Below are 16,552 nucleotides of genomic sequence, written 5' to 3' on the forward strand. Positions count from 1 at the left end.
AGGGAAACACAGGGGTTTGGTAAAGTCATTATTAATCTGGTGTAAAAAGAGTCACCGCTATGATTTCCTTTTTACTTGGAATCTGTTTCTTTTATTTGTCTTTTAATAAATCTTTATTGTTCAGATTATTACATTTGTTCCTCTTTCCCCCCCCCCCCATAACTCCCCTCCACCCAGTTCCCACCCCATCCTCTGCCCTTACCCCACCCCCCCTCTGTCCTCATCCATAGGTGTATGATTTTTGTCCAGTCTCTTCCTGCACCCCCCACACCCTTTTCCCCCTGAGAATTGTCAGTCCACTCCCTTTCTATGCCCCTGATTCTATTATATTCACCAGTTTATTCTGTTCATCAGATTATTTACTCACTTGATTTTTAGATTCACTTGTTGATAGATATGTATTTGTTGTTCATAATTTTTATCTTTACCTTTTTCTTCTTCTTCCTCTTCTTAAAGAATACCTTTCAGCATTTCATATAATACTGGTTTGGTGATGATGAACTCTTTTAGCTTTTTCTTATCTGTGAAGCTCTTTATCTGACCTTCAATTCTGAATGATAGCTTTGCTGGGTAAAGTAATCTTGGTTGTAGTTCTTGCTATTCATCACTTTGAATATTTCTTGCCATTCCCTTCTGGCCTGCATAGTTTCTGTTGAGAAATCAGCTGACAATCTTATGGGTACTCCCTTGTAGGTAACTAACTGTTTTTCTCTTGCTGCTTTCTTCAAGCAAAATGATGAAAGCCGTTATCAGTGAGACAAGATTCACTTTTTAAACTACAGACATATGGCAGCTTACTTAACGTGAAAACATTGTGCTTGAACCATCCATGAGTATTTTTAAAGAATTTTAAAAAGAAAGGCTGTAGAAATGTTAATTGCCCTATTTTGTTTGTTAGTTCATTTGAAACCTGAATAATTTTGTTAACCAGTGTCACCCCAGTAAATTCAATACAAAAAGAAATGAAAAAAGAGAATAAATGATCCTTGCTGGGCCTGTGTGCCTGATCAGGCTTGGGCAATTTCTAACTAATTGAATTGATCACTGTGAGACCGTCCCACTTTGTAGAGAAGAAAAACAGGCAAACTGGCCCCTTCTAGGTCTTTCATGGATCCCACTTATTAAGCTGTGATTGGCTCAACCACAGAGCCAAGCACATCGCCGTCTCATTCATTCGCTCACAAAGTATTTATTGATTACCTGCCACATGCCAAGCATTTTTCTAGGGGTTGGGGAATCAGCAGTAACTAAAGCAACATATTTGCCCTCATAGTGCTTTCATTCTAGTGGGGGAGACAGACACTATCAAAATAAATGAAGCATACAGTATGTTACAAGGTGACACGTACTATGGAAAAAGGCAGAGAAAGGGGAAGGGGATGCCATATAGAATGAGGTCATCAGGGTAGCTCCCAGGTTACTTTTGGGCAAAGATTAAAGGAGGTCAGGGGCCCAGCCGGTGCAGGGACAGGCTGAGCAGAGATTTCTAGCATGTCTGAAGAGAAGCCAGGAAACCAAAGTGTCTGGACCCCCGTGAGCAAGGGGGAGAAGTAGGGATGAGCCAGACAGGAAAGGGGGTGACTGTCACTTAGGGCGTGTGCCTATGGAAGGACCCTTGTGCACTGTTTTGAGTGAAACATGAAGCCAATCCAGGGTGTTACAGAGGAGTCACATGATATGCTGACAGTGTAAAAGGATTCCTGAATTGAATTCGTTGACAGCCTGTGTTATTTTGGTCAAAACATTAAAACAAAATGAAAAAGGGCTTGCAGGTCCTGGGTATAGTGGGGAGACCGATGCCAACCCTTGTACAGGTGACTAACACACGTGGCTGTCTAAAGCCTCTGCTTTGCTCAGCAATGCCAATCCTGGGGCAAAGGGTGTGGGCCCTGGAGCCAGGTTGGCTCCAGGTCAAGGTTCTCCACCCCTTCTTCTTTTGGCGTCCCTGGTTGCAGGAGGAGGGTGGACCTGGGAAATGGAATATTCAAGCTTATACCCTGAGGAGCTATGCCTGGTCACAACAGACGCATTCTAGAGAATGCATGCTACGATTGCCTGAATCAGTCTTCGCTTCTCAACGTTGGTCTTGGTGCAGTTATTCATTTCATGGCTCATGGTCAGTGGTTTCTACAAAACCTGTGGCATTCTGGCATGATTTTTGAGTTGTTTTAAATTTGAGAAATAGCCTGGGAGATGTAGTTTGAGTGTAAACTTTTTTTAAAAAAATATATTTTACAGATTTTTTTACAGAGAGGAAGGGAGAGGGATAGAGAGCTAGAAACATCGATGAGAGAGAAACATCGATCAGCTGCCTCCTGCACGCCCCCTACTGGGGATGTGCCTGCAACCCAGGTACATGCCCTTGACTGGAATCGCAGGCCGACGCTCTATCCACTGAGCCAAACCGGTCAGGGCTGAGTGTAAACTTTTGATGTTGAAATCATGGGGATTGTTCTTTGTCCTGAAGACAATAAGGTTCTTGGCCAGAGGCTTATGACAAGTGGGATGGGTATGTCTGCAGCGAGGCAGAAGAAGGTATCCAAAGGCTTTGGGAGATGGAAACGCTAGAGCAGATTTATCATGTGAGAAGACTCACCCACCTCCTAGCTGTGTCCCCCCAGAAGGTCTAGAGGGCACCTAGAGGGCACTGTATTCACCAAGGCCGGAGGGGAAATGCATTTGTGTGAGTGTGTGTATGCGCACGGGATAGCTCTCTCTGAAGGTCGAGTTGCAAGGGGTGACCATTCTGGCTACCTGGCTGGTGGCTAGTGAGGCCCGGCATGCTGCATAGCGAACTTGATGTAGCAGACAGTAGCAGGTAGAGAAGGGCAGGGAGGAGAAAACTGGTCCCAGTTCTGTCATTACCTCCCTGGGTGTCTGGGCAAGTCACTTTGCCTTTCTGAGTCTCGGTTTTCTCATCTTTAAGAGGAAAGGTTGGGCTGGAAGTCAGTGATTCTCAACTTTGGCTGCATATTGCAGTCACTCAGGGAACTTGAGTACTGATGTCCAGGTGCCATACTAGAGATCGTGATTAGCTCGGCAGGGGTGGGGATCTAACTCTACTGTCTTTAGCATGTCCCCAGGGACTCAAACATGCATCAGGGTGAGCCCCACCGGATGAGCTCATGGCTGAGACCCCTCCAGCTCTGATGGGCCCAGTCTCCACAATTGTCCTCATTGAGAGAAAGAGAAAGTCTGGCACATTTGAATTCAAAGCTGCAAAGGGCCTTTGAGGAGAACCGGCCCCCGCCCCGCCCCCCCCCTGCTCAAACTCCTGCTTCTAAAATTAAAATCTGCAGTATTTCTCCTTTAAGGAAGAAATTTGACTGACCAGCCTGCAGAGAGGGTGGGTTGAAGAAGAGCCCAAATATTTGCTCTCGGCATTTCCATGATATTTTTCAGGGCTGCTCAAAGATCTGCCCACCATATGTGTCTGTGTCTGAGACACAGGCCAGAATCTGTCCTTGTGTTTAATACAGACCCTGCCATATGCCTGTTATCCTTCTATCGGTTCAGAAAGAAACCCGGACTTTTGCCTGCTGAAGGATGCTCTCACTTCTTGGTCTTGTCTCTACCTGCTTCTCCACCTAGCCTTTGAAAAAGGGTAGCTCCCATTCTGTGAACAGTGGGATTGGTCCTGGTTTCTGAGCCTGACTCAGTCACGAGCTAGCTGTGTGACCTTGAACAGGTACCTTTCCTCCATGGCCTCTGTTTTCTCATCTTCTGAATGTGTAGCTACAAAGCGTCTTATGGACAAAGTGCTCTATGCTAATGCTATTGTAGGAAACCTTATTTATGCATCCAGAACATTAAGCTGAGCTACCTTTCTGAAGATAAATGGACTCCACGCTGTTGCAAAGCGCTTGTGCTCATTGATGACTGAGGGGAATTTATGGAGAGCCTGTTTCCAACTTGGTCAACCTCAAAAGAACCGTGGGTCTTTCCCACCACCGGTCCCAGGCAACAATACAGTAAGCCCAGCGTAGGAGCACTTAGAGCAAGGGCTGCTAGATGGCGCTGTTTCCCCAGGTTTCCAGGCACTCTGCGTTTTAGCAGATGGCTTTTGGAGGAGAATAAACAATTAATGTCCACCGTCTCAGCCAAAACCTGCAGAAAATATGTTATACTCCAGAAACCACAGAGAGCCGAGATTGCTCAAAGACACCCTGCCGCCAGCCTGGTCCTCTGCTGGCCAAAAATGTAATCATACACAGCCTGCCCGTGCACAAAGCGGTCCCACAAACAAGGGACGTTAATAACAAGGGTAAATAAGGAAGATTACAGTACATGATTTGTGTGCTTGTTGCCTCAGCTTTATTACATTTTATTCGGGAAGCTTCTCTGCATAGAATAGTTACAAAACAATTACCACTGGGCTAGCGGGTGATGATAAGGCGAAACCAATTCTGATGCGAGTTCACTTTCCAACGGTAAAAGAGGAAACCACCGGATGAGACACACGCTGTTCCTCTGAGTCCGTATGGACGCTTCTAGGGTGTCACAAATCGGTGGTGGCAGGCAGGAGAGGCTCCTTGTGTCCCTCCGACCTTTACGCTTCTATAATAAGGATTTGAATACCGCAGATGCCCGCCTCTTCGTCAAAAGGCAAAGGTGCTCTTTGTCAGCAAGGACAGTGTTGGGGAGGTCAGGACGAGGGAAGGGCGAAGAGGGCATGTGGCCCATTCTTAGCTCTGCTTCTTGCATTTCCCCTTCCATGTTGGTAGCCGGCATTATCATCATTTCCAGTGATGCTCGGTGGGGTGACGGGAGACCAGCCCTTTAGGGCAGGAGGGAGCCGTAAGGTCTGCTTCCCTGCCTGGCCTTTGATGGCCTTCCATCTTGCAGATCTGGGCATGTGGAGGGGGTGGCTGGGAGAACCCACAGGGCAGTGCTCTCTTGCATCACCGGCCGCGCTCTGAAGTACCAACCCCGCACCTTCTGCACCGCTCCCCTCCCTGCTGGCTGACTCCTGACTTCTCTCTTGCCCAGAACCAGCCATCTGTCAAAATTAAATCGTTAACGGCTTCACCCTCCTTCTGCCACTCCGTTTCCAGCTCAGTGTTGCCGGCTGGGGAGACAGAAGGAAGGAAACCCGGGCATTTTCTCCATGTCTCTCTTCTGGTTGGATCCTGCCTTTTGTGTATTCATGGTGTGCGTTGTTTAGATGGAGGAAAATGTCCCCAGTGCCAACAGCTCTGGTGTGAATCCAAATCCTAGTATTTTCAATCAACAGCATCAACACCGCAGACCCCAGCTGCTGAGAGGGTGAGTGGGGGGGGGGGGGGGGGGGAGGGGGGGAGGTGCACAGCAGAGCATCACCCCTCCTGGCAGGGAAAAGCGAGGCCCTTTGACCGGAGGCGGGCGCCAATTACTATTTTAACTGCCCTCCCCCACAGCCCCAGAGGCAGCTGGAAAGGGAAGCACACACTGGGATCCCCGCAGCGTCTTGCTGGCTCCTAAGGCGTCAGGCATTTGCCCATCTGGTGAGGCCTCCAGAGCAGAGGGCCTAATTAAGTGTCATCTGGCCACCTGAGAAGGCTCGGTGGGCCTCCCTGGCTTCCCCCTCCTCCAGGCAGGACTCAGCTCTCTCTCCCAGCTGCAGATCTCTGGAGCTTGTTTGATTGAGCAGCTGCTCTGGCTAATTATTGGACAGCAGGGTCCCCAGGTGGCTGCCTCAGACTGGAGGGGGTGGGCGGAGAGAGGGCTGAGGAACATAAAGGGACCAGGAGGGGAACAATAGCAGGGGTGGTGAGAGAGGGGTCAGAGGAAGAAGAAACAGAGAGCAGAGCTGCACGAGCATCACCTGAGCTGGAAGACCCGCGTAGATCCATAGGTGGGCCCATCCATGGGAGAACGCCCTGTCCCTCCACTCCCCACCTCTCACCTCCCACCACACCGTGATACTCTATGGTCCTGCCCTTTGCTTCACTTTTAGCATCACCTTCCACCCAGCCTTGCTCCTTCAGTCCAGGGACTAACCAACAGTTTTTTCATTGGGAGAACATGGCCATAGAGGCCTGAAGTGGGGGCAGAAGGAGGAGGATAACCCAGAGGCTTGAGGAAGAGGATGGTGTTCAAATCAAAATTATTCGTTGCCCTTGTTGGACTTTTGGACATGCAAGCATGTATGTGTTTTAAGGTGTTTTGCACCCTAGAGTCCCTCAACCATGGTGGTTGTGCGGTTGCTGATATGCATGCCAGGCTCTGCCCACTACTTCTTGGGTGTTTTTCCCTGTGTCTGGGCAATCACCCCATGACATGAGACAAATGGAAAGAATAAGGAGACAAATTAAGGGGAAACAGAATGGGAAGTAAAACCATTCACAGCAGTTGTATTGGCAAAAGGTGCAACCTCCAGGTTACTGATGCCCTGCTTTGACCTTCACTTACTTAGAAGCTAGGCTGAGCCACTGAGACACTTACTAGTAATTCCATGGTTTTCTCTCTTGTAATGGAGGATCACTGGGAGCAATACGATTGTGCTGAGTGAGACTAGGACTAGGTCCCTGGACTCCAGTTTAATATCTGGTCCTGCGACCATGGGTAAATCATTCTATTTCCTCTGTCCCCCATGTTCCCATTGGAAAATGTCAGAGAATGCTTCTTTCAGTGTGCCAGAAGTTACCCTTTCCTGAGCATATTAGAGGCTAGAATTTCATGTCACTATATTTGGCTTAACAGGGCTCAAGAGGAAATGGCTTTCTCCCCGCCTAACCCCAAACTGCCACAATGTGATCGATCAAAGGCAGTTTTGTTCTAGGAAAGGAAAACTGGTAGATGGAGAACAGATGTTTTGAGGCTGATCATGTGTGCCCCAAACATCAGAAGGGTGTGCTGTACAGATGTGCACCAGTTGTTGACAGCTGTAGCAGGAATTAAAAGGGTGGTGGGATTTTCAAAGTGACAGGAAGATAATCTCATTAAGCCGTTGATGTCTTGTCTGGTTCCCATGTAACTGTAGGCCCATCCCTTGTGAATCCAGGGATGATGTGGAAAGACTCAGCCTGCCATAGAAGGATTCAGAGGTTTGGATCCATCAGACAAGAGTCACAAGGTTGAGCAACTCTCTTCAGAACACTAGAATCCTTTAATTCCATTCATGGCCATCTTTGGCTCCTTCTAATGTCCTCTGGGCACAGAGTGGACCCAGTGGAGGGAGAGGGGGAAGCAAAGGAAGAGAATCATTCTCCTAATGGGTGTCAGCTTTCAGCGGGGTGTAGAATGGTGGGAAGTTGGATTTCGTCCGTCTTAGAGGAAGGGTCATTATTTTAAAATTACTCTGGGGACCAAGATAAATCCTGGAAAATAGTTGTTACTGTTTACTGCAGGTCCCTAAGCATCCCCGATTTATCCTTAAGGTCCAATAGAAAATTACCAGATCTTTAAAACTTACAGATTCTGCAGGGGGATTTGGTGGCCTCAAGAGGCCCAGCATATCACTGTGGTGGGCACCTCTCCAGGGTCTCTGATGGATGGAAACCAATCCTCTGCTTGACTAACTCCCAACAAAAGCTGCCCAGGGCATTTCACTGTGGGCAGTTCAAGTGGTGAGAGGACCATTCCTTATTGTGAGCTAAAATCTGCTTCCTTGAAACTTCTCTCGCTAATCATAGTTCTACCCTCTGGAACAACACAGGATAAGTATAATGCCTTTTTCAGGTGAAAGCTCTTCAACTTTCCCTACGTTATAACAGTCCCTACATCTTCCTTCATACAAGACACACATTCCGAGTATGACACAGTGTCAAACTCCCTCACCACCTGCTGTAGATGTCACCTGGATTTTTAGCATTTGCATCAGTCAGGACCCAGAAAGGAAAACACTCTCAACACACACAGTGGAGGGAAATGAATACAGGAGCTTCTTAGATTGTTGTAGAAGGAGAGAAGGAACAAAAAGGCAGATGTGAGATAATACATCATTAGTAACTGCAAGAAGCAGCTACCATTCCTAGAGCTGGAGAAGGTTGAGAGGGAGGGCCACTCAGGGGCAGAACGGGGACCAGGTTGAAGGTACAGGTAGTATGACAGTCTTACTGAGGCTGGGACCACCCAGGCTCTGTAGACATTCCTGTTGAGCTTGTAGTCAACTAAATTCCTTATTTACAGGAAACAGGTGAAGTATTTTAAAAAATGAGTGTTTGACTAAAGTTCAGGTCTCTAGTGGATCTACTTTTTTCTTGCTTTCCTAGCATATTGTCCCTTTCTTTTGGTAACGGTCTCTTCTTTTTCCCTTGGAGAAGTTGCCCTCTTCCATCCTTGTGGCTGGGTTGTCTGTCACATGACCCCAGCATCCCTGGTCACAGGGGAGGGCACATGAGTCAAGCCTTGAAACTTAGGCAGAGATGCTGAGGGAACTTGGGCAGATGGCTGGTGGAACTGGGGCTGTCAATGGCACCTCTCTGCAGAAATAGTATTTGGCTTCATCTACTGACATCCCTGCAAGCTGCTCTGATTCTGGGTCTTCCTAAGACCTGGATGTCTTTTCTGCTATTGCAAACACTATCCAGTGTCCTTTCTATAAAACCCTTTCTTACTTCGGTTAGCCAGGGTCTATTTCTATTGCTTACAACCAAATAACCTGGGATGATATGCAGTCCTGACTTGTAGGCAAGAAGGCACTGTCTTGCTTGGTTGAGATCAATCAAATATTGACTCTAAAGCAGGCACACAGCTATCCCTCCGTCTCTTTGTCCTAAAAAATATTAGAAGCACAATGAATTAGTACCAGCTTGAAAAGTCATCATCCCATGGTGTGCTGAAGAGATCTATCCTTATTGCTGAGTTCCAAAACCTGTGATGCAGGTGAATGTATGAAAACCAGGTCTGGAAAAGAATTTTGCTGTGACTGTTTTGATTTGTTCATATTGAAATGGGTGCATCAAATGGTAAAAACCTTTTTTTATTTCCTAACAAGGTCAACAGAGAACAACTCAAGGCTTCAGCCTATCACTGGATTTGACCTTCCTGCACCTCTAAAATTCACTCAGAAATGGGCTGATCAGGAAGTGAGCATATACATAGTTATGTTAATTGGCACTTTAGAAAAATTTCTTCAAATTAGATCATTTTACAGGGCTGTCAAAATATCTTCAAAGCAATTATATCAAAATATCACATATCAGCCCTAGCTGGTTTGACGCAGTGGATAAAGTATTGGCCCAAGGACTGAAGGGTCCCAGGTTCGATTCTAGTCAAGGGCATGTACCACGGTTGCAGGCTCAATTCCCAGCCTTGGTTGGGGTGCGAGCAGAAGGTAACAAGTGGATGTATCTCTCTCATATTGATGCTTCTCTCTCTCTCTCCCCTTCCCTTCCACTCTCTCTAAAAGTAAATGGGAAAATATCCTTGGATGAGGATTAACAACAACAAATCACCTATCTGATTTCTTTGTACCCAAATGACTCATTAAAAATGTGCCAAATATATGGTTTTTGCAAGATGAACACCCCCCACCACCACACTACTTTCCAGGGGACAGAATCAAGTTTATCAGCTGCATATTTATCCAGCCATTCAACTAGTTAAGAAAACTTTACTTCACTGTCAACCAGTCCATGTTTACCCATGTTATCCATAGAGATAGTTTGACAATGTCTTCTTGGAATCTGGACCAAGGAAAACATTGCCTTCCCCTGATAACTTCTCAACATGGAAACAAGATTAGTTTGGGAACGCTTGTTTCATAAGAATCATGTTGGCACAAATATTTATGTTTAATACTTACCTTGATAATCATTATCTTTTAAAAATTGGCCAGGTCTTGGTTTGAAGTAGGGAGGCTATAAAAAGAGGAATCCTAGTCCTGGCTGGTTTGGCTCAGTGGATAGAGCATTGCCTGTGGACTGAAGGGTCCCAGGTTTGATTTCAGTCAAGGGCACATGCCCAGGTGGCAGGCTCAGTCCCCAGTGGGGGGCATGCAGGTAGCAGCTGATCAATGATTCTCTCTCATCGTTGATGTTTTTCTCTCTCTCTCCTCCTTCTCTGAAATCAATAAAAACTATTTTTACAAAAAGGGGGAGTCCCAGAAAGACCACCTACTGGCTGCCCTCCTGGGCACCTGAAGCCACACCATGCTCATCCTCTAAGGGGTCCAACCATGCAGCCACATGCCCCTCTGATATACTTATCTTTTGCTCTGGAGGGGCCTTGGAAAATATGATGAAACAGTTTATGAATTTCATATTTGTTGCCATAAACCATCAAAAGATAAACGAGTTTCTGGAAAACATTAAGAAAAACATTTATCTGAACAGCTCACTCTGAATTGGTTGAATTCTGAAGTACAGAATTTGAAGGCAGAATGAATAAGGTGTTTCATGTTTACAAGCTTTGCTCAATGAACTGAAGTTTAGAAAGGCTTGGGTAAATATAAGGAATGCCAAGAACAATTTCTCATTCTAAATTTGGCTCTTGTGGATAGACAAGAGTTCTGAGGTTACTTATGCAGGACTGTGGTGCACAAGAGAAAACTCTCCAAAAAGAGTCTATTAACTGGTTCTTTTCCCAAATTAAACCAGGTGGGCCAGCTCTGTGGGGTGACGCATTTAAAAGGGCACTTGATGCCCATGTCCAATTAGGCTGCGAAAAACTAATTGGCAATCTCCACCCAGAATCTGAAGCACCCAGCAGAGTTCATGCTCATTGGTGAAATGAGAGTTCAGACAGTCATGCACCTGGGAGACATCAGTGTCTTGAGGATCTCAGACTCACGGTGGCTATTTGGGAAAATGTCAACTACCCCGTGTCACAGTTGAATATGCTTCTGATTCCCACATCATTTTCAGCGTTGATATAGTTTTCTGCTGATGTGTGAAGCATTTTGTTAACAGCTCTAAGATACGTCTGCAAAGGGGCTTCGATCCTCCCAAGAGATTCTCATTTTATGTGAAGGAGGTGGTACATTAATTAGCTGTGGACCTTGCATTTTTGAAAGCCATCTCTGTCCTTTGTCACCGCCACTTCAGGAGATATCTCTGTCCATTCCCCCCACAGTATTTCAGTATCTGGAACACATTAGAAATAGTTGCCACTACATGATCTTGATTTTTATTTTATTTTATTTTATTTATTTATTTATTTATTTATTTTTTTATTATTTTTTTATTTTTATATTTTTTTATTTTTCGCTTAAAGTATTACAAAGGGTATTACATAAGTGTCCTTTTTTCCCCCCCGCCCTTGACAAACCCCTACCCTCCCCTACCCCCCAGTGTGATCTTGATTTTTAAATTTTGTTTCAGAATAACTCTTCTTCTGTATTTTGACAATCCTTTGCTTTTTTAACATTTTATTATATTCAAATGACGAGGTTACATTTCCACACCTATGGCAATATTTTAACACTAGTTCTCTATCTCTATCTCTATCTCTATCTCTATCTCTATCTATCTCTATCTCTATATCTATAGCTTCTCTTTAATGTCTTTTTTTTTCAGAGATTTAAAATATATATGTATTTATTGATTTCAGAGAGGAAGGGAGAGGGAGAGATAGAAACATTAATGATGAGAGTGAATCATTGATTGGCTGCCTTCTGCAGGCCTCACACTGGGGATTGAGCCCACAACCTGGGCATGTGCCCTGACCTGGAATCAAACCGTGACCTCAAGGTTCATAGGCTGACACTCAACCACTGAGCCATGCCAGCTGGGCTTTTCTGAAATTTTTTAAACACATTTTTGCTCAGTAAAATTTATTTTGTAATATCAAAAGTGGTTCATAAAAGTATTAGTTAAGTATATTTCTTTACTTTGGGAAAGTACAGTATCAACTGTATTAATTATGGTTTTCATGTTAATCACTAGTAACTAACTTTCAAAGGCTTGGTTTATATGTTGAAATGTGTTCATTTATAGTTAATTTACTAATTTTTACTTCATTTTCAATCACTACTTAACAAAGATTTTTGGGATATCTATTTGTTTTAGAGAGATCTTTATTATTACGAAAATGCTGGCCCTAATAAAAGTCTACATATTTATAAACAATTATTGCCAGGTCTTGATAATTTTCACCTTTTCCTAATGCACCCATTCCCTATTTTTTAAAAAATGGAGCATATTTCTGTTCTCTAACCACAACCTCCTCCCCCCCAACCCCCCAAATCCTCCAGCACTCCTTGCCCACACCTTCCTCTGCGTAGTAGGATGTTGTTCACCTTGGCCTGTGGACTTGAACTCATTTGAGTGACTGGGTATTTTCTTATCATTTCCTTGCTTATCTTAGGGTTCAATGTTCTACCAGCCATATTTGTTGTAAAGTTCCCAATTTGAAGATCACTTTCTTCAGTAGAAAAAGAAATATTGAATTGCCTTGTCCTTCTGTTAGCTTTCGACATGACACCACTTGCCCAACCATGGGCTTTTCCATTCCTCACTTTCATTCCTGCCCCGAGCCCCATTCAAAGCCCCCTCTCAGTGCCTTCAACTGTCTTTCTAAGCCTCTGTGCAGCCTGGAATCTGTTTCTCCTGGTGTCATCATGACAGGGCTGTATTCCTTGGTTACATGGGCTGCCTTTCATATTTCAGACATTGCTTTTAAAATCTGAGATCAGAGAGCTCTCTGCATAGCTTTCCTATTTGTTTGCTTTTAAGACACTGTTTTTTTTTTTCTTCTTGATCAATGTCTTTTGTGGTTATGAACTAAATGTTTGTGTCCCCCTAGAATTTATGTGCTGAAATCTAGTCCCCCATGTGATGGCATTTGGAGATGGGGCCTTTGAGAGGTGATGAGGAGTCCTCATGAGTGGAATTAGTGCCTTTCTAAGAAGAGTCTAGAGAGCTAGCTCACTCTCTTTCTGGCACGTGAGGATACGATGTGAAGGCGCCAGTCTGCAAATTGGCAGAGGGTCCTTGCTGGTACCCCAATGTCTAACTTCCAGCCTCCAGAACTGTGAGAAGTATATTTCTGTTGTTTAGAAGCCACCCAGGCTATGGGGCTTTGTTATAGTAGCCAAACGGACTAAGACATGTGTCACTGGTAGAATTCTTTTCTGTGAACTTTCTTTCCTCTTTTAGCCATTTTTAAGGTCATAGTGTTGCCAAGGAGTCATACCTACTTTTTCTCTGAACTTTTAGAAACCACCTTGTTCCCAAAGTCTAGAATTTATGTCTAATTACAGTCAATGCTTTCTTTTTCATTGGCTGTTATAAGTTCTACAGTGATGATGGTTGCTTTATCAGTGTTTCTTTGACTGTCCTAGGCTGGTTGTAACGGTTAGTAAGAAGACTGCAAGGGGGTGGGGGGGGCTCTGAATTTGGCAGATAAGGGTTCAAATCTCCACAGACCCGTTGATGATCTTGAACAATCTACATGGCCCTCCGAGGGCTAATAATGGGGTCAGTTAAACAACTTTGCAGGGATGCTTTTAAAATAATGAAGCATGCAAAATGTCATTAGCTCAATAAAGGGTAGCCATTATTGTTACTTCCTGAATAATGTTTTTGATCTTTTGGGAAACTGTTACTCCAGCATATGTGTAATACATGTGAGTTGATAGTCTTGCGTGACTAAGTTAAAGCTACAATGGGTAACATTAGGGGGGAAGTGCAGACACTCTGATGGTAAAGGGCGTACTGGCTGAGCACACAGCTTCTGAAGCTCAGCAGCCTGACTCAGAGTCCTGCTGTGCCACAGATTAGTCTGTGAGCTTGGGCAAATGGCTGGAGCATTCTGTGTTCCCATTTCTTTATCTGGAAAGCAGCCCTATTTCATGGGGTTGTTACAGAGATTTAATGAGTACATTTATGTAATTGTTTAGAATATCGCCTGGCATATAAGCAGCACGTAATAAATGTTCGCTCTTCTTATTCTAATGCTGAGGATGGCATTGTATAAACACAGAGCAGAGAATGCCAGAAGCACCAGCATCCACACATAACCCAGGCTAGCTGAAACAAAAGTGAAAAGGTTGTGGAGATAAACAAGGCTACAGAAATGCACAAGAGGAAGTCGCTGAAAAACATTGCCAAGAAGGCTAAGATTGGAAAGTCATTCCATGGGGAAACACATGAAAACTTCAGGGGGGAATGGTTTCAGAGTCCTGATGCCAGAAGAGATCAGATTATAGGGACAGTGGAACTTTTACCATTGATTTTTGGTTGCCTCTCGGCGAATCATTGGAGCCCTCACCTGAGTGGCCTATTCAAGTGCCCCCAGCCCTCTTAGGGAACTGGGGGTGTGCACTATTCTCTAAGACAGGTTGTCAGTGACAGGCACTCAGTCAATCCAGCTTTTAAAATATGAGGCCTTGAAGGCTAACCCATGGGATTAAAGTCAGGGAAGGTCGCAAGAAGAAACTCTTTTTTTTAAAAAAAATATATTTTATTGATTTTTTACAGAGAGGAAGAGAGAGAGATAGAGGGTTAGAAACATCGATGAGAGAGAAACATTGATCAGCTGCCTCCTGCACATCTCCTACTGGGGATGTGCCCGCAACCCAGGTACATGCCCTTGACCGGAATCGAACCCGGGACCCTTTAGAGCGTCCGCAGGCCGACGCTCTATCCACTGAGCCAAACCGGTTTCGGCAAGAAGAAACTCTTAAAACAAGGTCAGTGCCCTTCAGGACTATTCCCTAGCCACAGGTTGGCAAACTGCGGCTCGGCAAACTGCGGCTCGAGAGCCACATATGGCTCTTTGGCCCCTTCAGTGTGGCTCTTCCACAAAATACCGACTTCTGCGCATGGGCCACGAAGTTTCAATCGCACTGTACGTGCGCGCCTGCACGTGGTATTTTGTGGGAGAGCCACACTGAAGGAGCCAAAGATCCGCATGTGGCTCGCGAGCCGCAGCTTGCCGACCATGGCTCCTAGACCAAGGGAACAAAACACTGCTCAGAGGTGAAATAAACACATTTTCCAGTGCGAGAAACTCCTCCGGGGTTTCACCAGATGGAAAGAGACAGATAAACAGGTATCTCCTCGATCGTCTGTTCACATGATTTACTAAAAAACTGATAGCTTGATGCCCTTAACTTTCAAAACATAATATTTATGCCCCCAGGAATACCAGGTCCTTTGTCACGAAGGATCTTCATAACATTTCTCTTTTAGTGAGGGGGACCACGCCAGGACCCCCAAATCTCCAACCATGCCATCTCATCAGCATAGCCCGTGGTTAGACAGCGCACGTTGTCATCAGAATGTCAGGGCCTAAGTTCTTACATCTTGGCCATGTTTATGTCCTTTTAAAATTGAGGATAGTAATAATGCCTAACCTGAAATGTTTTATGAGTTAATATCATGTTCTGCACACAGCAACTGCTTAACAAAGCCCTCTTTATTCTTTGAGGGCTATCAAGGAATTGGTCATTATAAACAGAGAAACTTTTCTTTGTTCAGGAATTCCTCTCTCTTCCTTCGATAACTATTCTTATTTATGAAGAGTAATATTTGAGATGGATTTCTGGAAGAGTCTAGTCTATTTAAACCGAGGCTCAATGTGAGGCTGAACTTATTCAAAATTCTACTGACTCTTCAGAGCTCATTCAGAACAGTGTATCCTCAGGAAGCCTCTTCAGTGACTCTGATTGTCTGGCGAGGCTCCTGCCTGGGTGCCCATCGCACATGCCTCAAACTTCGCACGTCGTCCATTGATTTATATCACATTTTGTATTTCTCTCTACATCTGAATAAATCTTTTTCAGTTTTTTAAAAAATATATATTTTATTGATATTTTATAGAGAGGAAGGGAGAGGGATAGAGAGTTAGAAACATCGATGAGAGAGAAACATCGATCAGCTGCCTCCTGCACACTCCCTACTGGGGATGTGCCCGAAACCAAGGCACATGCCCTTGACCGGAATCGAACCTGGGACCCCTGAGTCCGCAGGCTGACGCTCAAACCAATTAGGGCAATCTTTTTCAGTTTTGAAGTGTATTGCCAGATCATGAAAGATAATATATGCTCAGTATTTAAAAATATATTACGAGTGAATTTATTTCTCGTGTGTAATTCCTGTTTGGCATATAAAGGGCAGACTGTGGTGTAATTGAAAAAAAAAATGCAGTGTTGAGTCAGGTTGACTGCATTTAAGGCCCGAATTCTCTCTTTATTTTGTCTATGATCCTACGCAAGCTCTCTAAACTCTCCGAATCTTAATTTCTTCATCTTTTATTTTTTTGGTGAAAAATAAACTTTTATTTTTTCCTTCTTATTGAATTTATTGGGTGACACTGGTTAACAAAATTATATAGGTTTCCGGTGCACAATTCTACAACACATCATCTGTACACTGTATTGTGTGTTCACTGCCCAAGTTAAGTCTCTATCCTTCACCATTTATCCTCCTATACCCTCCTCTACCTCCCCCAAACCATTTTCCCTCTAGTAATCACTGTAATGTTGTTCATGTCCATGAATTTTTCTCTTTTTTTTCTCAATCCTCTACCCCCACCTAAGCCCTTTAATTTATTCATCTTTAATATGAGAACAATTGAGAGAAATTAAATGGTATAAAACACATGCCAAGGTACTGGACAAATGTTGGTTCAGATCAGTCTGTGGACCCTTCCTCCTCACAGTCAGTCGGTCAGTTTTGAGCTCCCC

The 16,552-nt window shown here is 44.5% G+C and overlaps 1 pseudogene; it reads left to right on the forward strand.

The window, feature by feature from the left end:
• Positions 1 to 5,164: 5,164 nt before the first annotated feature.
• Positions 5,165 to 10,798, forward strand: LOC139013518 (protein NipSnap homolog 3A pseudogene; annotated as a pseudogene).
• The last annotated feature ends 5,754 nt before the right edge of the window (positions 10,799 to 16,552 follow it).

The sequence above is a fragment of the Myotis yumanensis genome, unplaced genomic scaffold, assembly GCF_028538775.1.
Source record: "Myotis yumanensis isolate MYYU_CA2020_CCGP unplaced genomic scaffold, mMyoYum1.0.hap1 SCAF_7, whole genome shotgun sequence".
Taxonomy (NCBI): Eukaryota; Metazoa; Chordata; class Mammalia; order Chiroptera; family Vespertilionidae; genus Myotis; species Myotis yumanensis.